This window comes from Carassius carassius, chromosome 40, assembly GCF_963082965.1.
Source record: "Carassius carassius chromosome 40, fCarCar2.1, whole genome shotgun sequence".
Classification (NCBI taxonomy): Eukaryota; Metazoa; Chordata; class Actinopteri; order Cypriniformes; family Cyprinidae; genus Carassius; species Carassius carassius.
The window spans coordinates 17842310-17864888 of record NC_081794.1 but is presented as its reverse complement, the minus strand read 5'-3'; the positions used below and the strand labels follow the sequence as shown (position 1 = coordinate 17864888).

Sequence of the window (22579 nt, the reverse complement as noted above, 5' to 3'; positions counted from 1 at the left end):
GTACTGTTTTTAAGGTTTTAAGACCTACATCTACTCAGTTCGTGGAACGTGCCAGTTATAGATCATCAGCTACTCTTTTGTTTGCTGTTTGTGTGATTATTACACAATGTTAGACTGCGAACACGCTAAGAAGCTTTATTCAGAATTCACGCCTCTCTACACAAAACCAAAACCGGTTACGTAATGGCATTCTGACGTACAGTACCAACAAGCTCCAACAGATGGTAGCAAATCGGTCCTCAAGCTGAAGGGAAACCCGTTATCGCGAGAACTGTATATGTAGAGAACCTAGTTATCGCGAGATCTTCATATATTTGCTGCGGCGCTGGATGGCGCTGGTGGAAATTTGGGAATTCGCGGTCAAGATTTCTCCCGGGTTGAGTTGAGCTCGGACAGGGCGCGAGACTGTCTGCATCTGCGTGCGAACAGTAAGGTGAGTGAGTACTCTTTAAACTTAATTATCGGTGCTCTGCAAGAGTGGTATAGCATATATGTGCAAATCTGAACATGTAAACATCTATTCTGTATAAGTGTAACTTGATGAATTCCAGCAAGCTTGCATTCCAGATGTGTAATGTGATGGGGAAAATGCTTCACATAAGCGCGTGCGGATGCGTCTCACTGTCTTAAGTCAAGGATGCTCGGAACTGGGACAATCCAGAACATAATGTCCATTTTGAGGCATATTTATAAATAACGTTGCACTTGGCGTGGTAATGCTGCAGAATCATTATTTCAGATGGGCGGTGCACATGCTATACTTCATGTGACAGTTCTGTACCTTTTAATGCATGTTAAGTAATTGTTGCATGATGTTAAAGTTCAAATTTGAGCTTTTTATTTCTATTTTAAGCTTTTATTTTGTCAATAGATTATGATCATATGTGTTGATAGATCTCAAATTATATTCTGCAGTTTTGAAGTGGACAGCACATGGTAAATATTGATTAGGTTTTGTGGTTGCATTTAAGTGATTAAAAAGACAGTTAATCTAAAATTGAATATTCTGTCATCAGTGATTCATGAAACCTCATGTTGCTTCAGACTCCTGTGACTTTCTTTCTTCTGTGCAACACAAAGGGAGACGTTCGGCAGAATGACAGTCTGTATGGAAAAAGATCCAATGAGAGTGAATGGTGACATCTTCTATTGTTTCCACAGAAGAATAAAAGTCAAACTGGTTTGGAATAACATGAGTAAATAATGAAAGAATTTTCATTTTTGAGTGAACTATCCCTTTAAATTCATTTCATAAGTGCAGTGGACCTATTAGACAGCATTTCTGGGCATCACATATGCATATGCATATGCAGTATTCAAGAGCACCAGTTTAGCTGACTCAGAACACAGCTATGAATTGCTACAAAATTGCTGCCCATGCCTGTGAGTTTTGAGACACCGGTGTTGTCCAGCAAGTTCCAATACAAATGGTGTGCAAGAACAAATGCACCAGGTTTTCAGTTAGTTGCAACATTCGATTTGTGCTTTTTTTTATTTTAATGCTACCCTGGCTTAACTGTATAAATCTTGTGAGATTATGAAATTCCAGTGAATGTTATTTTGTAAATGATAATTTCGTGTAACTTCTAAATCCCTTCTCATTATAACATGCCTATTATCAGAGAAATTTTGGGTTCAGTGCAGGGTCGAGGGTTTACAAAAAATGCTGTAAAAGTTAATTGTTGTTTTTTGTGATTAAATATGTGAAGCACATTGGTTGGTTTTGCATGCATCATACAGTATGAGCTGTGAGATCAGTCTGATTTCACATTTTTATTATTTTAAAATGGTTAAACTCAATCAATGCTGAATGATAATCATTTCAAATCCAGTTACTTTCATTTCTATTTGATTGACAGTTACCCATTTTAAACGTGTATAATTTTGTCAATGACGGCTGTTGCTGAGAAGAGCTGCTCAGGCCCATTAGGGGGCCACTGTGCTTTTTATGCACTACATAAGTGGCCCTCATGGGGGTCATCAGTCAACAGACGCTCCGCACTCCACAGAGAGAAGTGCGTGTGTGGCATGTTGGTAAAAGCCTGGGAAAATGAAATGAGGGGCTTTCTGTGGTGGTGTAACCTTTCTGACTGATTTCATCATGCGGCTCAGGTTGTTCTTACACAACGTGGTTGTAAAGCTGTTTTAAACCTCGTGTCCGAGAATGTCACTCTGAGCTTATGCAGCTGGGGGTGGAGTTTGGAAAAGATTGGATTTTTATCAGCTTGTGCGATTATATTTTTCTCTGGGGCTGAATGGAAATGCTGGGCGGTGTTTGGTTTGGTTGTTAATGGGGAGAAGTGTGCAGGTTGGCCATAGAGCCGCTTTTAGATTGCTCTCATGTCACGATTGTACATGATTTTATGCTGCTTCTGTACAAAAGAGACCAGTAGAACAGTGCAGCACGTTCATCAAACTGTGATGCCCTAAAATGAATCTTATAGTACTTCAGCAAATCATCAGTTGTTAGATATTGCTATAGAAATGCTGTCTTATGTTCTTAAAAGGGGGGGGGCGGGATACAATGGTGTTTCATGTATTTAGAGTTGTTCACAGTGTTAAAGAGATATATTCTCATGCTAAACATGGCCAAAGTTTAAAAAAATAATTTAGAGTAATGACTGAGAATTTTTGTGCTGAAAATCGTACTTCCGGGTTGGTACAAGTTTCGGCTGGTTTTTATGATCATGGATTTAAGGACGTAGAAGATAGTGACGATTGCCCACGGCACGCCTCCAGGAGCTCTGCTTTTTCTGGAGAGAATCGGAAAGCTGTATTTTTCTTTTAGAAATATGATAAAACTAAAGTCTTTTTGGATATATGAAGGATGCAGTACTACTCTATAGGTACTCAAAATTAACATGAGATTAGATGAAACTGTGTATGTTATGTACCCTTTAAGGTAATTGCACATGGAATTTAAAATTCTTGTCTGAAGTTTTTGCATATTAAAAAATAAAGTTAACACACTGCCTCGTCTTTCATAAAAAAATCTATCTATATATATATATATATATATATATATATATTAGGGCTGCACAATTAATCAAATTTCTAATCGCGATTACAATTATGGATGCCACAATTACGTATTTGTTCAAAGGGGCAATTAATAGTTTAAAGTCCACTTATGTTATTCTGCTTGCTTAAGATGCGTTTTTTTTTCTTTCTACGTGTTATCTTAAGGGTTTTTCCCATTATTTTCATTTTACTTTTATTATAACATTATAATACCATTCATATTTTTACTTTTTTATAATTTAAAGAAGAAACCAATCCGATATATATTTGACATTTGAAGCTAAATACTATAGAAAAGCACTAAAAATGTTTCAGTTTGTGTTTTCAGCTTATTTTCCTATAAAAATGCTGCATGTAGTTGCATCAAACAATGGTATAAACATCATTCAATGTAAATTGTCATAATCGTAATTAATAATCACAATTACAATTTCAATATATATTACAAATTCATATATATAAGAATTAGAGAATTAGAAAAAAAACATTTATTTATGTTTAACAATAAAACAAATAATTTTATAATAATAGAAATATGATGTAAATTATTACACAAGTAAATATAGTAACAGTTGTGCAATGCTACTTGTTAATGCACCTTTGAAGTTTAGTCAGATTTTTTTTGCTTTTTGTTTGTGTTGACAAATTGATTAACAAGAAAAATTAAAAATGGAACTTAATTTCAAGAGGGTTATCAACCCCTGATATAATAATTGGATGTTTTGAGGCTAGATGAGGCAGCAGTGGAGATAATTAATTTCAGGAGATGCGTCATCTGAATTTCTCCAGGCAACTTGTAACAAAACACAATTTACATGCATGCCATTCTTATACCTTTTTTTCATGTGGCATAAACTCTGCGTCAAAGCGAGAAAAACAGCACTAAATCTAGACAGAGCTGGAGATGAGATAGTGAAAGTGAGACAGTGTCTTGAGTGCTCTATCTTTCTGTTTTATTTTTCCTCTGCTTGTCCTTGACACCTTGCATTCTGTCTACACTTGTCTACTAATGACACATTGTTGCAGGAAATATTGGGATGTCAATACAAAGTAGTGCTGGGTACTGTCAATTATTTCATAGGCAGGATGTTTTTTGTTGTAGCTGATGACACAGCCAAGGTGGTTGATTACATATTTTAATTTAAGTAATTATTAACAGAATTACTTATTTTTACATACAGTATATAAGGGTTTTTTCTTTTGATTGTCTGAGTATCTGGATTCTACAACTTCAAAGTGCTATGGGAAGACCTAAAAGGGATAGTTCACACCAAAATGGAGATTGTCATTAAAGGAGTCATGACCCACAATTTGCACTTTTCCACGAGAATCAATGTATGTTATGATTGCCTAACGATTATACACTGGCTGGGAAGCCGATATTTAAAGTGAAGCGTTTGTTTACCTCAGGGTTTGTAAAATAGCCCACGTGCACGCGCACTCAAATACGAGATTTTGATTTCTTCCCCGTCTTGACGTCAAGACGGGGCAGGATATACCATATGTGGACACCGCAGCAGGAAGCTCGCCCTTCCCCTCTCCCCCTCATATTCAGTCGAGAAAGACGCTGGAACTAGTGCACACGTGAGTTGCTCTGTGGTTGACTGCCAGAATCAACATGTAAATGTGTTTTCTCTACCAAGAAAGGACCTAGCTATCAGAGACCAGTGGATTAAATTCATTTTTAATGACGCGGTTCCTTCAACCCTTCCACTGGTTTATTGTTACGTGTTTGTGCTAAGCATTGTACGCCGAAATCCTTCACAAATTTGGGGCAATATCAGGCGAAGTTGGCATCGAAGCTCGGGAAAAGCACCATTCCAACAAAATTGCCTGCAATTGAAACGGTAAGACTGTGTTTTTATTGCTCTACTGTGTGTAACAAACAGCATCTAACTGCTAATGCGCTATTGTATGCTGCTATTGCGTCTGTCACTAGACAAATAAACGAAAGACTCGTGGTGAAGTAATTATTTATGTTCCCTGTAAACTGACTGCAAAAACGGACTTTTGACTGCATTATAATGATTTCTTAATTCCGAATATGATCTTGATTGTGATTGCGTAGGTTGATGTGTTCGGGGAATTTGCCAGTTAATAGTAACATTTAAAGCCCCTTAAGTGAACGAAATGACTCGAAAAAAGATTTGTTCATTTTGATGAACGAGCTTGAACAATAGAGTCTGGCGTTGCCAGATTGGGTGTTTTTTCCGCTACATATTAAGGCCGGTTTACGGTGGGTTTTAGGTGGGTTTTCGCCTGGAAGGCTTTATAGAAATCTGGCATCCTACTGAACGAAGTTAAACTGAGAGAGCGTGGCGTTCACAGACACCAGAATGAACGACTTCACAGTAACGTTCATCAGGCAGTAATGCGGTACGTTCAGTTCATGTTCGCCCAAAATATGAACGAGTTCATGAACTATCGTTCAATGAACGCGTTCAGGCACAAAACTGGCAGGAGTATTAGCTTCGAGGTATGGGGAATGGCTGCTAACGTACTTTGCAAAAAAACAAATGACTGAGATCATCATGAATTCGGTTATTGTTTATTTGTTGCCTAGCGCTTATATATGAGGCGCCGTCTAGTTTGTGTGTGTGTGCTGTGCTCGTCTTATATTTGTGTGTGTGTGCTGTGCTCGTGTCTCATATGAGTAACGTTATGTGCGTGAGTTCATATACATGTATGTGTGACCACTTAGTATATATGCAAGCGTGTTTCATATGTGTGCGTGAATGAAGTTTGATTTAAGCCCTAAACGGCGCCTCATACTTATACACTGGCCGGGAAGCCGGTCGCGTTCATTCACAACTTGCGCCATGATGTCAGTTTGTAATGATATGCTAAAGCGTTACCTGTGTTGTCAACCCCCCCCCTTCCTGCAACCAATCAACATGCCCCTCATTTGCATTATTATAATGACCGTCCACGACAGCCAAAATATCGCATCAGATCTCGCGAGACAATAATGCCTACAGAAATAAGGGTCTGAGGAGCTCTGTGTTTATTTTTTTTCCACTTTTCTTTTTTAGAAGGGCCTGAAAGACTATAATACAGCAGTAGGTATCCAAGGTAATACGAGGGTATGACTCCTTTAATTACTCACCCTCATGTCGTTCTAAACCCGTGAGACCTTCGTTCATCTTTTGAACACAAATTAAGATATTTTTTTAATCCAAGAGCTTTCTGACCCTCCATAGACAGCAAAGGAATTACCATGGTCAAGGCCCAGAAACTTAGTAAGGACATTGTTAAAATAGTCCACGTGAAATCTTTAATTTTATGAAGCTATATTTTTTGTGCACAAAGAAAACAGAAATAATGAATCAATGATTTCTTTTTTTCTGAGTCAGTCCAAGATCATTCACGAGAGTGTCACGACGCATGAGCAATTAATTACAGAACTTTCATTTTTTGGTGAGCTATCCCTTTAACTGAATTAAAACCTGATTAAGGGATTGTTAGGAATGTTACCAGTAGGGCTGTGCGATATGGACAAAAAAAGCCTATCGCGATTTCTCTACTCAATTTTGCGATTTTGATTTTAATCAAGATTTTGACACTTCAGTATGAATTTGAAACATATTTCCTAAGGAAAACCAATTAGAGCTTTATCAAAAAGTCTCTAGAACAGACATAAGTCAAAATAATCACTTAGTAAAGGTGTGACAAAATGTCTAGACAAATGGCAAAAAAATGTAAAAAAAAAAAAAAAAAAAAATCCCGTTTCCATGGATTTTTATTTATTTTATGCCATGCATTGGTCATAGAGCTCATTGTGGCGGTGCCTCGGTGTTAAAATATATTTGTTATACATTATACATGCTCATACAGCATTATTGTAACACAAAAGCAGATTAAAATAATGACGATTTTGATAAATCGCACAACCCTAGTTACCAGTTTATCAGTTACCATCAGTTCTGAGTGCTTGGATGTGAAGGTTTCTACAGACTACCAGTGTCTGACATACTTTACTGGGTCTGTTCTGTGGTACAGCATTTTTGACACAAATTTCATGATTCGATTAAATTAAATTCTCATTCAATTTATGATTTGATTCAATTAGATTCAATATAGATTATGTTGGATTATCAGGTACAGTACATGCAAGATTTTCTCAAGAAAAAAAATCTACTTAATTTCTGTAAAATATAACGTACATGAGAGACAATTGGTAAGACATTACTATAATACTGAAGGTTAAAACTAACAGATTTGTATGGAACCACTTAAATTACACTGGTGTACAAATTACAGTCACAGTTACATAATAGTATTTCTACTCCAATCTGTTTTTAATATAAACATTTAAATGGTGAAAAACTTAATCATTTATGTTATATGATGCATATAGTTACTGAAATGTTCCTCTCTAGAGTAATGTTTTCTAGCTGACTAATGATTTAATGGTCACTTTTTTTGTTTTCTTAGCATGGTTAAAACACTGATTAAGCGATTACATGGATACGGCTTTCGATAAGGTGTACTTTTAACTAACACTGGTATTTAAGTGGAAGCGATGATCGGTTCACGTGCGCTTCTCACCATTGCTTCTCTTGAACTAAAACTCTACAGCGATCTGTCACTCACATTAAACAGCGCCAAAATGGCATTTATTGTTTGAATACTGTAATACAATGGACAGAATTTGAAATCTTAGAAGCTTATTGTGATTTATTTGATGGGAAGGTGCGCTACAATGTTCTGTTCATTAACTGAAAACAGGCTAGACTAGGCGATTCTTGGGATTTAGGAATCAATATCGGATTTGTTTCATAAAAATGTGAATTAATTAAAAGGGGGAAATTTATTTATTTTTTACCCAGCCCTAAGCAGCAGTGTAGCAGATATTTTCTGACAAATTTAACATTGCCATATATATTACCATGCTTACCATTCCATCAGTTCTTACCATGCTCTGTGTGGAAATTTGTCAGTCTAGAATCATTTATGGTCATATTTGAGCATAAAGCAATTCTCCATTTTGTCCAGTGGAGAGTTTTAATACAAAGTCAAGGGGGGCTGTTTCAGAAACTATGGGAACCACCTCTTCACCAGACATGTAATTGAACCAGAGTTGTTAGTGCTAAATTGCTTTGGTTATATTCATAAAGTAATAACAGTGTTCTAATAGTTTGTCTTGACATGCTTGCTTTGCAGAGAAGTTTAAGAGGTTTGAAGACAGCATGGAGAGTGAACTTGGGTCTTCCCCATTGTCGGCTATGTCTATTTGAAGCTCCACATAACCCACTTACTGAGAAACCACATTCTGCCTCCTATATTAAGTTTTGAAGGAGAGAGCAAGAGAGAATGTGAGAGAAAGTCAGAGTGAGAACGGGAGAAAGGGGCACGATCAGTCTTCTCACAAAGGGCTGTGTTGTGTAAGATGTGTCCTCATAGCACTCATCATCTCTCTGCTGTTGAGCCTGGGGTGGATCATGTTTTTACCACAGCTTTCTAGCTTGGGCTTTTGGTTTGTGGTTCACTATAGGACACCAGAGATGGTGTGACTCCACTATATGTGGTTTGGATGCTGATCATAAGCCCCAGGAGCTTTAGCCATTTGTGTCTGTTCACTTAGCTGATTGCTGTTCATCTCCACAGTTTGTCATGTCCAAATTTGACAGATTGCTTTGTAAGTGGATAGTAACCAGTTCTTAATTTTTTTTTGAGTAAGTTGAATTTTGATTAAATGTTTGCATTAATGTTTGAATCTACCTAAATCGTTCATGATCCAGCTTCACCTCCAGAAGAAGTGAGTAGAAGGTTTTTTATGAAGCTTTGCAGATCGCCTTCCTAATAATGTTAGCAAGTACCACGGCGAATGTGGCTAAAGTGAACAGTCTCTCAAAGAATGGCACGTCACTCCACGGAAGACGAGAGGGGTGGGGTGAGAATAGCTCATTAGTATTTAAAGGGACATGCACTGAAATGGGTTGCTGTGAGTAGAGCTCTTTTTGGCAAGGTAAAAAGGGTGTTGTTTTACACTACCAGTGGCGTAACTTTGCTTTAAAAAGTGGCAGGGACACCGTGCAACTCGGTTTGCTATTTTTTATTTATTTAATAAACTAATTTACTTAGGGACTAGGTTTAGATTAGTGGAAAAAATTTCTAAAATATATAGATGTACCAGGGGCGGCCCCAGAGAATTTTGAACGCAGGTGCTGAGGGGGTGCTAGTTCATTGACAGCGGGAGCTGGGCAATTTAGGGCTCCAGACTCATTCTTCCCACTAGTCGCTCTTTTGCGACTAACTTTCTCAGTTGGTCGCACGAGCACATTTTTGTTTTGCTAGCTACAACATACTATTAATTAATGCATGCTGATGAACTTTTATCATAGTTTATAGTTATATGGAAACGAAAATGGTTAACATTCAACCCATTCTTTCTCATCAGTAGTGTTATTTGTGATTTGAATTTTGTGAAGGGGAGTTCCTCTTTTGCTATGTTATAAGCCCAGCTTCGATGCTTTCACTTTCGGGTTCGCGATCTTGTCAGGTTTTACAATAAATACTAAACACATTTTAAGACAAAAAATTTGATTCATTGTTATTTTTATTAAAATGCACACCAATAAAACAGAAAGATTAAATATCAGACTAACTTACAAAAGTTTATTAACAAAAATGAATAAGATGAGGCTGGCATAGGCCTACACTACATGCTGTATTAGCCTATATAATGGCTAATAAATTACAGAACGCTTAGCAAATCAAATATTTTTTTATTTATTTAAATATTTAATAAATAAAAATAAAATAAAATAAACATTTAAATAAATAAATAAATAAAGACAGCCTCCATAGTATAACATGAGGTAAACAGCAAAGATAAGCTTTTCAAAGTGAAAACAAAACAAAAAGAAAAGTAAAAGTAAAGTAAAAGCTTGAGTGCGGAATAGTCTCTAGCCTATAAGCCTGCTTATATATTAAAGTATGGTTAATATATTATTATATCAATCAATTTAATATAACGTGCCACTAGTTGACTAGAAAAATCTTTAGTAGAGGGCAGGCTTACTTGGCACAAGGAAGTGCTCCATATTTTAGATAAAATGCTATATGATATTACGAAAAGTCAACTGTTTTTTTTTATTACCCTAATTATATGATGAAGAATGATTTGTTGATCTTGTTTTCCCTTTAATCCATACCTTCCTTAAGATATTTTTCAATTACTTTCAAAAAGTGGTTGGGACAATATCGACCCTGGCAAAAAGTGGTAGGGACATGTCCCACCCACCCAAACCACAAATTACGCGTATGTACACTACCATTGAGAAATTTTAACTAGGGCTGTACGATATTGGGAAAAAATTACATTGCGATATTTATTTTTTCTGCGATATATATTGCGATATGAAATCTAATCTAATTTTTTCTTACAAACAAAAATGGGGTGAGCACACTTACATTCTCATTTTAAATGATTTAAACATCGACACCATCGTGTCAATTGATTAATATGCGCGAGGGAGAGAGCAAGACAGCACTCCTGTTGTTTGAAGACGGTGAGCGTGCGGCCGGGGCTCGCTCTCTCTCTCTCTTTCTCCCTCTGTCTCTCTCTCTCTCTTTCTCCCTCTGTGTCTCTCTCTCTCTCGCGCGCTTTCTCTCTCTCGCGCGCTCTCTCTCTCGCTCTCTCTCTCTCGCGCTCTCTCTCTCTCTCTCTCTCTCTCTCTCTCTCTCGCTTTCTCTCTCTCACAGGACTTAAAAACACATGCAAATGATAAACTTTCACTCTATGATGGTTAAGCTGTGCAATTAATCCACGAATCACATTCGTCAAGGGCCGGGGAGCAGCTGGCCCGTACAGTTAATGAATAACGGATCAACTACGACAGCCAACATCACACATCCTGCGATGTGACTATTGTGGATTCGTACATCGCGATATCGATGCTTACAGTTTTTCCCAATTGCTAAAACACTAAACCCTATTGTCTGAACCAAATGCTCAGTTGCCTGAACCCACTGATTGAATCAATCACTCTTTTGGCAAAACCATAAGCACTTTTCACCTGTTTAGACACAACTTGCCAACACATTTTCATTGTGATGCACCCGTGCTGTATAATGGTGAGCACAGGTGACAAAAGTCAAACACAAATAAAGCACAGATGTCACCATTTGAACACAACAACTCAAAATTGATCACACTTGTGGCTTATGATGTGAGGGAACATATACAGTGAACCAGTTCAGAGAGCACTGGTTTGTGAGGCCCTACAATGGATAGAAATCTGAGAGGAAGAGTTCGTGTGAGAGGAGGTCGAGGTGGTCGAGGTGGTCAGCGAAGACAAAGAACAGTAATATCTGATGAATTCAGAGCTACTGTGATTGACCATGTTCTTGTCCATGGTATGAGCATATGGGAGGCTGGACAAAGGGCACAACCAAACATCAGTAGATTCACGGTGTTCACCATAATCCGAAGATTTAGAGAACAGATAATTACCTTTTTTTGACATTATAGAACAGTATGTAAATGTTGAAAGCAATTACTGTATGACATACTATATATTGTACCACAGTATACTGTAAGTAAATATGTTTCAATACATCACTGTACCAATATACTGTAATATTGTAATGGAGGGTTGGTCTAACTGTATGCCTAGTATTCCATGTACATTTTTTGTAACTCCATGTTCTCTTTTTGTAGAATTGAAAGACTGTCACATGGGGGTGGGAGGACAGGTGTGTTCTCCCCACACCAAGAGACCCTAATTGTTGAAATGGTCCGTGAGAACAATGCCATTAAACTGAGTGAAATTCAGCAGAAGATCATTGAGCACCATGTAAATTTTGAGGGTATCAACAGTGTCAGCCTCTCTGCTGTTGATCGTGTCCTCAATCGCAGCAGACTGCGCATGAAACAGCTATACAGAGTACCCTTTGCCAGGGGTTTTTTCCCCCATTGCCTGGCCAGACAAAATGTGGCCTGTGATGTGGATGAAGTGCTGTGGCCTGACCCAGTAAGGAGACATGATGATGTGGCTGAGTAATGCACTTGTTTGTATATTTTTGTACTTTATTTTTACATGGGGTTACTGTACACAAGTGGCAAACGCATAAGATTTCTGTTTTGTCTTTTTTTTTTGTACAAGTGCTAAATGCACAGGTTTTTTTTGTTTTGCAACATGCGTTTAGCCTACAGTGAACAATAAACATTCATTTCTCCAGCTTCATGTCCTGAGCATTGTGTTTTCTATTTTTCTACGTAGTGTTTAGTGACTGTTCAGTAGTGTCTTTCATTTTGATTGACTCGGGGCACGATTTGACAACATAGTTCAGTTTTGAGCACAGATTGAACTGTTTTGAGGTGAAAGTTTGGGTTTACAAGAAGAGTCTGAGGTTTTGTGAATGTAGCTTGAAAATTGGGTTTTGTGTTCACAATTTAGAGAAAAGAAGAGCAGCTTTCAAGAAATGTGTCTTAACAATCGAGAAAAACTGTAAACGGCACATCGTGCAGCCCTAATTTTAACCAAAGTAAGTTATTGTCTGTTATGAAGTAAACTGATGAAGCATGCGGATCCATGTGCAAATCATTTATTCACAGGCATGGTCACAAAACAGGCAAGGGTCGCGAACATAGTTCTCCAGTGACCGCAGGCCTTGTCTGAGGGCTAACAAAATTCTTGCGATGTCCATACCTGGCCAATGTTCCTCAGAAATTCTGTTATGGAGTAAACAGATAAAGCATGCGGATCCATGTGCAAAGCTTTTATTTACAGGCAAGGGTCAGACAATGGTAAACAGATATATAGAGCGCAAGGCAAGAGAGTGATCGAAACAGCCGTGGTCGATCAATGGCAAACAATATCCAAAAGGGCAAGGCAAAGAGAGATAAACCAGGTACACAGGCAGGAATCAGGAAGCAGGAAGCAGGACCCTCTTGTATCTGCTCTGTTTGTTGTTCTTCTTCTTCTCCCAAATTAATCGCATTTTTGAGGGCTTAAACATGCTCAAAAAGTCACGAAACTTTGCACACGCGTCAAACCTGGTGAAAATTTTCGTCTGATATAGGATTCAGAAGAGGGTGTGGCAAAATGGCTCGACAGCGCCCCCTAAACTAAAAAAATCAACAGCCTTCCAGCTATGTTTCACGTACATTCACGAAAATTGGCACACACATGTAACACACCAATACCTACAAAAAAGACTCTTGGAGCAAAATTCTAAACCCAACAGGAAGTCGGTTATTTTTAATATTATTAGCAATTTTTTTGTAATTTTTGTCATTTCCATGCGTTGTATTTTAACTCCTCCTCCTAGAGATTTATTCAGATCAACGCCAAATTTGGTATGCCTAATCTAAAGGTCTTTGCGATGTTAAATTGCGAAGATCTTGGAGTTTTGTTAAAGGGCGTGTGCATGGCGGCCTGACAAATTTCGATGATTCACCATAAAAAAGGAAGTTGCTGTAACTCAGACATACAATGTCCAATCTGCCCAAATCTTCACATGTTAGATACGACTTCTGCCCTTAACAGATCTACATGCCCATATTCAGTTATAGTCATAGCGCCACCTGCTGGCAACAGGAAGTGACATATTATACGCTGCGACAAACTACTCCTAGAATTTTTTTGTTAAAGGACTTGTCCATGGCGCCTTGACAAAATTTTATGTCTCGCCACAGCAAGAGAAGTTGTTGTAACTCAGGCATAAAATGTTCGATCTTCCCCAAACTTCACATGTTCGATACGAGTCCTGGCCTGAACACATCTGAAGGCCTACATATATGGAAGATTGGCACATATATGGAATATACTTTGATATATTCCACTTATATTTATGACTTTAAATGCATGTTTCTCACTGTTCACCTTTTTACTAAAGCCACTCACTGCCGGTGAGCCCGGGTGCGAGGGCCCGTTCATCACTGCTTGCAGCTTTAATTTAGTGGGTGTAATCGCTTTCAGGTGAGCAGGAGATTGGTGACAGCTGTGTGCAATCAGTGTAATGGATGATGGGAAATGTAGTCCAGGGTATAGTGTAACAGTTAGTGTGAGAGTCCATATGGCGCATGAGTGATTCCTGGTTGCTATCAGACCGAAGTCCATGGACAGGATTCATGGCATAGGAATGGCCACCACCATCTCTGGAGGTTCTGCAGCCTCAGCCGCCACCTCTGAAGAATCCAAAGCGGGCACTGCCATTTCCAGAGGGTCTGCAGCTTTAGCTGCCACCTCTGGCAATCCTTCAGCAGACGTCGATGGCTCTGGTATTTTGGTGGTAGTTAATGCAGCCCATACACACCAGAGAGCAATCCCACATAGGGGAAATGCAGCTGTCAAGGGGATTACTTCTGGGGCAAAAGGGTTTGATAGCGTTGGTTTAGGGATACCAGCAGCATGGACTGACACCAGCGGTGGGTCCACCACACTGGATTTCAGTCTGTGATGTTGAAGAACAGACTTCGAGGGTCTGTGTGTGATAGACAGGACGTGACAGGACTATGAGCGAACAGCTGTGACATGACGGGACTCTGGAAAATCCACTGAGGAGTGACGAGACTCTGGAATGTGTCAGCTGAGAATTGACGTGACTCAGGAAGACTAACTGTGACTTGCCTTGACTCATGAAGATCAACTGTAATTTGACTTGATTCATGAAGATCAGCTGTGACATGACTTGCCTCATGATGATCAATGGTGAATTGACTTGCCTCAGGATGATCAATGATGACTTGAGTTGACTCATGAAGATTAACGGTGACTTGACTTGACTCTGGAAGATCAACAGTGACTTGACTTGACTCATGAAGATGGACTGTGACTTGACTTGACTCGTGGAGATCAGCTGTGACTTGACTAGACTCAAGAAGATCAGCTAAGACGTGGTGAGACTCTGGAAGATTAGCTGATACGTGATAAAACTCTTGAAGATCAGCAGAGACATGAAGAGATTCTGGAAGTTGAGCTGAGACATGACGAGTCTCTGGATGATCAGCTGAGATGTGATGAGGCTCCGAAAGATCGATATAGACGTGAGGAGACTTTGGACCAGCAACTGTCATTGACTTGACTCATGAAGATCAACCTTAATTTGACTGGCTTCAGGAAGATTGACGGTGACTTGACTGAAGGTCAAGTCGGTGACATGACTTGACCCGTGAAAATCAGCAGTGACATGACTTGACTCGTGAAGATCAGCTGTGGCTGCCATTTTGTGTTCGTGCTCTGGTGCGGCTGCCATTACATGATTGAGTGCAGTGTCGCATTCTTCCTCTACGACACCCACAGTTAATGAAGAGCCAACACACCAACGCGGACCCTCACTTCTAACCTCAGATTGTAGAGGTTGATTAAGGCCTTCGTCCAAATAGTGTGCAATGGCTACAAATTCGCGAACATAGTTCTCCAGTGACCTCCAGTGCAAGAGTCCATACGGTGGATGAGTGACCTCTGGTGGTGATCGGACGGAAGTCCATGGACAGGATTCATGACATAGACTAGCCATATGATGGTATCAAATTTTTATGTTGCGATTTAATTGGTTATGCTTTTTATCACTGTATACAGTAATATCACGACCTGCTTCCTCATGCCTATGGCTGAATCACAGCCATACCGATATACAGCCTTATCTCACGTCTACTCGTATGATATTGCTGATATATTCATATTAACTTTTATATAATCAGATTTATAACTGTGTATTCAGATTTACTTCTATATATTCCGAATTTACATGTATTTATCCAGGCTTATAACTATATATTCAGATTTACATGTATATATTCAGAATTGTAACTATATATTCATATTTACTTCTATATATTCAGACTTATAACTGTATATTCAGATTTACTTCTATATAATCAAAATTTACATTTATGTATTGAGGCTTATAGCTATATATTCAGTTTAGGGGTGTAACGGTACGCAAAAATCACGGTTCGGTACGTACCTCGGTTTTAAAATCACGGTTCGGTTCATTTTCGGTACAGTAAGGGAAATAAATGCAAACATTAAACTGCAGGTTGTTTATTACTATAAACTTTTTTTTAACAATTTGTTTACTTTTTAATAATATATATATAAAATAAAAAAAGAATAAGAAATAAAATACTGCTGCAAAGTTCTCCACTAAATAAAATACTCTGTCTCAAACCAATATCATATAATAAAATATAATGGAAAATATAAATAAATAACTATGATTACAGTGCAGCATTACCAATCACCGCTTGTAGGCCTGCTCATATAAAAAAAAAATCGTTTAATGCGTTGGACCGATCGGAATTAAGAGCAAAGGTCTGTTTAAATATCGACGGGAGCTGCGTTTGAATTACAATCATTTTTTTCCTAGTTGTAGTGATGTTCACAGTCGCGTGATGCCTTATTGAAAACCTTAGGCCGGTGACACACTGGCATATTGCACCTGTCAAACATAGTCTATTTTGGCGTCAATACTGTTGACGGTGTCCTTTATCAGTAGGCTTTATATTTATGCTCAACATGAAGTATAGATATTGTTGTCGTGAAGACAAGATCCTGGTCTGTCGGCGGTCTCCCTCTATGTCACCTACAGTAGCAGCAGCGCGCCAGCGCCGCGTCAGGCACGATTCTGGTGTGTAAAAGACACAGAAAACGCGAAGCAGCCATCACACAGCTGACACGCAGCAGAAACACCACGCTCACGCCATGCAGCCAGTGTGTCAACGATTGCGCTGAACGCGGAGACTTCCGCCACTTAATATGTTCGTTTGGAAACACGAAAATGTACTTATGTTCCGCATACAAAATATTGCATTCGGTACACACTTGCACCGTACCGAAAGCCCTGTACCGAAACGGTCCGGTACGAATACACGTACCGTTACACCCCTAATTCAGTTTATTTATTTTCAGTATATATATATTAGGGCTGGTAAGCAATTGCAATTTTTTATCTAATCAATTACAGATGTCACAATTAATTGATCGCAAATTAATCGCACATCAAATTTGACTGAGAAATTACTCCCAAAAGATAATTTAAAGTCATTGTTGAGTAAAGCATCAAACAGACATTAAAAAAAGTAGCTTTAGCAATAAATATTTAGTTTGATAAAATGTATTACGTATACCCTTTTGAACCTTGAGGGTGAGTAAATGATGACACAATTGTAATTTTTGGGTTTTTCAGGTCTCATGGAGCAAGAGGCTGAAAAAACAGTGACATATGCCACAATGTGTACACATATCAACAATTATCCAAAAAAGTGCAGACAAAATGACCAAAATTAGCCACTCTTACTATCCAGTGCAAAATAGTCTCATGGCACTTGGAGTGATTTTCTGAGCGGAGATCCAGGAAGCTCAATGAAGGGCGATGTTGAATGTGTCATTCTGCTGGAGGTGTAGATGAAACCCACCAAGACTGCCTTTCTAATGACTCTCACTATCACTGTCACTTTAGGGGGTGTGACCTACCTACTCAATCCATGTTATTTTTCCCATGATCAGATGCTGGTGGCATGAAGACCCTCATGTTCACTGCAGGTGAGGTATGGCCATAATGCCTGCCACCATCAGATCATGGCACAGTATATGTTGTACCAAATTCCAAAGTAAGTCTCCTGTTTGATTATTGCAGAAGTAGAGAAAATGAAGGATGTGAAACTGAGGCTGTAGGGTCAGCATGACATTCAGTCTTAAGAAACCTCTAATTGGTACAAACTAGGGATGGGACGGTATGAAAATTTAATATCACGATTATAGTGACTAAAATTATCACGATTATCAATATTATCACGGTTTTGTTGAAACGAGATGAAAGTGTTCAAAAATAGTTGATGCTCACACTGAAAACATTTCAGCAAGTTTTATATTTAATAATCAACAAACAACTAATAAAACAAGCAACTCTATGCACTTAATTTAAAGAAAGATTAAATTCTGTGGCATTTCCTTCCTTACAATGAAAAGTGTAGAAGCATAGAAAAGTCACTGACTTTCGCCATTCCTTCTCGAAAAAAAACAAAAAAAACATTGTGCGCTGCGCTTGCGTCAGACTGTTGCTGGCTGGACATGATTTAATAGTGAGTTATTAAAACCGCGATAATCAAACACGGTTTTAATGATAATTCATTTTTAAACGATATTACTAACCTTCAGCACATTTTATCACGGTTATCAATAAAACCGGTTATCGTCCCATCCCTAGTACAAACCATACATTTTTGTCCAATCAAAATGGTGTAAAGGTTTTTTTATTTTTATTTAGATGAATAGGTATTTAACTTTGTCTGATACCGAAAGGCTAACAATTATTTTCATGTTATGGCTAATGACTGATAAATGTCAGATATAAAATGTTTATATTATTTTGCCTAAATAAAATAAAAAGCGTGAATTTAGTAAAAAGTTAATTTAGACATTACATAATTTAACATTGTAATGTGCACACACAGTACAATATGAAAAGATAAATTTACACAACACAAATTTATTATATATTAATGGACCAGAGGTCACCCAAAAATTATATTTGTTAAACATGTACTGGACATCAGGCCATCCAAGAATTAGTTTCTTCATATTCGGACAAATTTAAACTTACATTACTTGCCTATAGATCACCAGTGGATCATCTGAAGTGAATGGGTCCCATCAGAATGAGAGTTTAAACAGTTACATAAACAATTCAAGCCTTGTGAAGAGAAAACTTTTGTAAGAAACAAGTCCATGATTAAAGCATTTTAACTTTAAACCATTGCTTCTGGCTAAAATACCAATCCATAATCCATAATAACTATTCTTCCAAGGAGATCCAGTACATCACCTGCTATCTCCTCACATCAAAATTAATAACTTGTTTATTCATGTAAATGGTGCTTGTTCTGTGCATATTTCTCTCCTGATTCAGATGAGAATACTTTTTCACTGTACTATAGAAAGCAACATATTTATAAATTACTTATAAATGTTTTTAATCATCTGTTTGAACTTATTCTGATAGCACCCATTCACTGCAGAGAATATATTGGTGAGCACATGATGTAATGCATATTTTCTCCAAATTTGTTCTTATGAAGTATTTCTTTAAAATATAATGTAAGAAGTATTTTTAATATATCATTAGATATGTAATTCAAAATATTTGGTATTCAAATTTGTCACTCTCATAATCTTTGAATTCAAAGATTAGTTTTAATGAATATTGTACAGAGCTTTTGTAAGGCCCTTTCCTATTAAAAAAAGACAGCCAAACCACTAAGAATGAATTGATGTGTCCTTTTGGCTGAGACAAACTGTAATTCCCTCATGATAAAGCCTTATTAACGAACCCGGTTTGTCAGAATGAGCTAACTCAGCGAATGACTCGTCAGTTTGATGAGGCATTCATGAAGAAAAGATGACATCACTGGAGACCAAAATATCACATGTGTTCCCTGCTGTGAGTATTGCTGATGGCATTAGGTGTGAAGTTAATTGTCTTAATTTCTCTCCTTATGCAGTTATTAAGCCGAATCAGAGCGCAGTCAGTTGTTCGCCGGTGTACTTTCTGCTACAGCGAGCTTTTCATTAGAGAGTTTTTCCCCTTCCTCTCCTTCACATGCACACTGAATGGTGGGCTCCCCTGTGAAGCCAGTGAGGGTCAACGCTCATGTAACTGTGCGCACCGCTTCAGTCGGCAGCATCTTGCTAATGGGCCAAATGCAGGAAGAGAGGAAAATTACACACAGGGAACATTTGCACTTTAATGATTTTTTTTTTCTCATTCTGTGCAGGAGCAGAGTATTGATTAAGTGCAGGTGGGATGTATGAACTCACAGAAAAGGCAATCATATTGACTAGATCACTTTAGACAAAATCAATTTGTGTAATATGACAAGAAAATGAGCAATGTGGCAGATATGCCATGGAGTGAACACAAAATATAGCTCATGTGATTTCCTTTTTGAATGTTACCAGCTACACAGTTGGACACCAGGACAAGATTTCATTGATTTTTTTCTTCTTCCAGCTTTTTTTATTTAAAAAAATTTAAATAGTTTTTATAATGTTTCATTAAATGTATTAATTTGCTTATCCAGTTTGCTTTAACAATAGTGGTTAAAGGGGTCATATAATGTTGCCAAAAATAACATTATTTTGTGTATTTGGTGTAATGATATGTGTTTATGTGGTTATAGTTTAAAAAACACATTATTTTCCACATACTGTACATTATTGTTTCTCCTCTATTCTCCACCTTTCTGAAAAGCGTTGATTTTTACAAAGCTCATCATTCTGAAAAGTGAGGTGTACTCTGATTGGGCAGCTATCCAGTGCATTGTGATTGGCCGAATACCTCAAGCGTGTGATAAAAATGTTATGCACCGAAAACAAAAAAACCCATTACAAATGAGCCATTTGTTGCATCCACTGGGGACATAATTATGGATTATAATGACTTTTATACCGCATAAACATAAAACCATGTCTGCATTTGTGATCGCAGAAATGACAAACAACAAGCGCTACTCTACACTGCTCAAAACTCCCGTTTGAATCGTCAGTGGCAAATCCTTTAAATATGAAAACATACTTGAAGGCTGTGAGTCAGAACAGACGGCATTGTAGTCTACTCTCCCAGGATCAAGAAACAGTCCTCCATAAAATGCACTGCACACATCTGAATATTTGGGTGGAACTGTTCTGGAACAGTGTTGTGAATACAACTTAACCACTGATTTTTAGTCGTGTCCTCTTTTGGAAGTCCAAACAAAGTATTTTTGCTTTCGCAACGAAACACACAGCATCTCCAAAACATGGCTGCGGCGGCAACAACAATACTACAGCGAGAATAAAATGTACTCCTTCTTTCTTTGTGTGAACATTTGGGCAGTGTTATGCAAATTGTAACAAGGAGTCGGAGGCGTTCGGATCCATATGCAGCATTTATTCAACAGAATGGTAATACAGGCAGAGATCAGAAATGGCGTCAGGTGTGTCAGGGATAACCAGAATCGTAACCAGAAACAAGCAGAGATCGGGACAGGCAGCGGAGAATCACAGTCGGAATAAACAGTCCAAAGGTCAAAACACAGGAATAACAAACACTGGGAAAACGCTCGGAAATGTCAGACTGGCTAAACAAGACTTCGCAGTGAGTGAGAGTGAGTGTGCTGCTTTTAAGTGTGTGTGTAAATGAGGTGCAGGTGTGGCAAGGAAATTGGCTGATGAATGAGGTGCAGGTGTGGCAGGGTGATTGTGATGCAGTGACTCATGGGTAATGTAGTTCGGGTGTGGTGCAACAGTATGAGAGGTGCTAGTGTCCAAGTGACATCTGGTGGTTGATGGGTGGAATGGTCCTGAGTGGAGTGCCCTCTACTGAAGCTCATGGGCACTCCATCTAATGATCGTGACATAGCCCACCCCCAAAGGAGCGGCTTCCAGGCGCTCAAAACAGTCTTGGAGGGCGGTGGAGCGGAGGCGGAACAGGGGGAGGGATGGAGGGCGAGGCTCTGGTAGATCTGTGGTGATTTGATTGGGTTCATGAAGATCAACTGTGACTTGACTTAGTTCATGAGGATTGTTGGTGACTTGACTGTGCTCATGAAGATCAACTGTGACTTGACTTAGTTCATGAAGATCAACTGTGACTTGACTGTGCTCATGAAGATCGTTGGTGACTTGACTTTGCTCATGAAGATCGTTGGTGACTTGACTTGGTTCTTGAGGATCAACTGTGCCTTGACTTAGTTCACGGAGGTTAATGGTGACTTGACTTTGCTCATGAAGATCGTTGGTGACTTGACTTGGTTCCTGAGGATCGACTGTGCATCGACTTGGTTCCTGAAGAACGACTGTGATTTGACTCGGTCCTTGAAGATCACCAGTGACTAGCCTTGGCTCTGGAAAGTCCATGGTAACTAGCCTTGGCTCTGGAAAGTCCATGGTGACTAGCCTTGGCTCTGGAAAGTCCATGGTGACTAGCCTTGGCTCTGGAAAGTCCATGGTGACTAGCCCTGATTCCGGAAGGTCAACGGTGACTAGCCCTGACTCTGGAGGGTCAACTGGAGCCTGACTCGACTCTGGAGGGTCAACTGGAGCCTGACTCGACTCTGGAGGGTCAACTGGAGCCTGACTCGACTCTGGAGGGTCAACTGGAGCCTGACTCGACTCTGGAGGGTCAACTGGAGCCTGACTCGACTCTGGAGGGTCAACTGAAGCCTGACTCGACTCTGGAGGGTCAACTGGAACCTGACTCGACTCTGGAGGGTCAACTGGAACCTGACTCGACTCTGGAGGGTCAATGGGCACCTCCTCGGCCTCGGGAACAGCATCGGGCACCGCCTCGGCCTCCGGAACAGCATCGGGCATGTCCTCCTGGACAGCAGCGGCCCGCTCGGGAACGTCCTCCGGGCTTTGAGGAATGGTAGACGCCTGTCTCCTCCTCCTCTGCCCTCTATGATGGCGAGGCAGTGGCACCTTGACGGAAGACTCAGGCGTTGAGTCAGCCATCTTGTCTGGCAACACAGGTGTAGATTCGGCCATCCTGTGCAATGGTGCTGGGCTGGCGGCCATCTTGTACAGCGGTTTTGGGGCTTTAAAGTCCTCTGCCTCTCCCACAGTGA

General features: G+C 39.1%; 1 protein-coding gene across 2 annotated transcripts in view; it reads left to right on the top strand.

Moving 5' to 3' along the window:
* The first annotated feature begins 324 nt into the window (after positions 1-324).
* Positions 325-22579, top strand: part of LOC132122260 (inactive ubiquitin carboxyl-terminal hydrolase 54-like) — a 149221-nt gene continuing 126966 nt past the window's right edge. For both annotated transcript variants that reach the window (XM_059532312.1, XM_059532304.1), the window contains exon 1: positions 325-433. The gene's annotated coding sequence lies outside the window, so the exon portion shown is untranslated. The remainder of the gene's footprint in view (positions 434-22579) is intronic.